Below are 709 nucleotides of genomic sequence, written 5' to 3'. Positions count from 1 at the left end.
AACGAACGAATGAATTCGTGGCAGCTAAGCCTAAACAAGAGAACAAATACTTAATTCGTGGCCATAATGTAGTCCTAGCATAAAAGAGAACTAGCCTATTCTAAATTTATGGCTGTGATTTTGTCTGCATGTCATGATCGGGGCTCCGTACAACCGAATATAACCTTAGCCTACCTGTTTATTCATTTATTATGGTATGTAACTAGCTCACCTTTTGCTGCACCATGTTTGCGTAGCACATCTTCGTGCTCTCTGTAATCAATATGAATCTGTACTAACTTTAAGTCTCCCCGCTCTCCCTCTCAGTTTCTTCTCCCTGCTCATTCTTAACTTTGATTTTTACTTTACATTTATGTATAAGGCTTGAAACTTCGTTGAAACAATATCTGAACTCCATAACTGCTCTACTATTCTCGATCTCTACAGATTCTCGATCTCGAACAAGCAAATCACCAAACGGCATTCTGGGTTGAGCGAGTGGCGCTGAGCGCACGCTCCGCTCCGCTCACATGCTCTGGTTAGTGAGCACTTCTCCTTTGCTGAGATAATCCATCCACCTCACAGGTGTGGCATATCAAGATGCTGATTAGACAGCATGATTATTGCACAGGTGTGACTTAGGCTGGCCACAATAAAAGGCCACTCTAAAATGAAAACCATTTTAGCGAAAACCAGTCAGTATCTGGTGTGACCACCATTTGCCTCACAC

This window comes from Sinocyclocheilus grahami, unplaced genomic scaffold (assembly GCF_001515645.1).
Source record: "Sinocyclocheilus grahami isolate Dianchi unplaced genomic scaffold, SAMN03320097.WGS_v1.1 scaffold5314.1, whole genome shotgun sequence".
Taxonomy (NCBI): Eukaryota; Metazoa; Chordata; class Actinopteri; order Cypriniformes; family Cyprinidae; genus Sinocyclocheilus; species Sinocyclocheilus grahami.
This window is presented reverse-complemented; position numbering follows the sequence as displayed.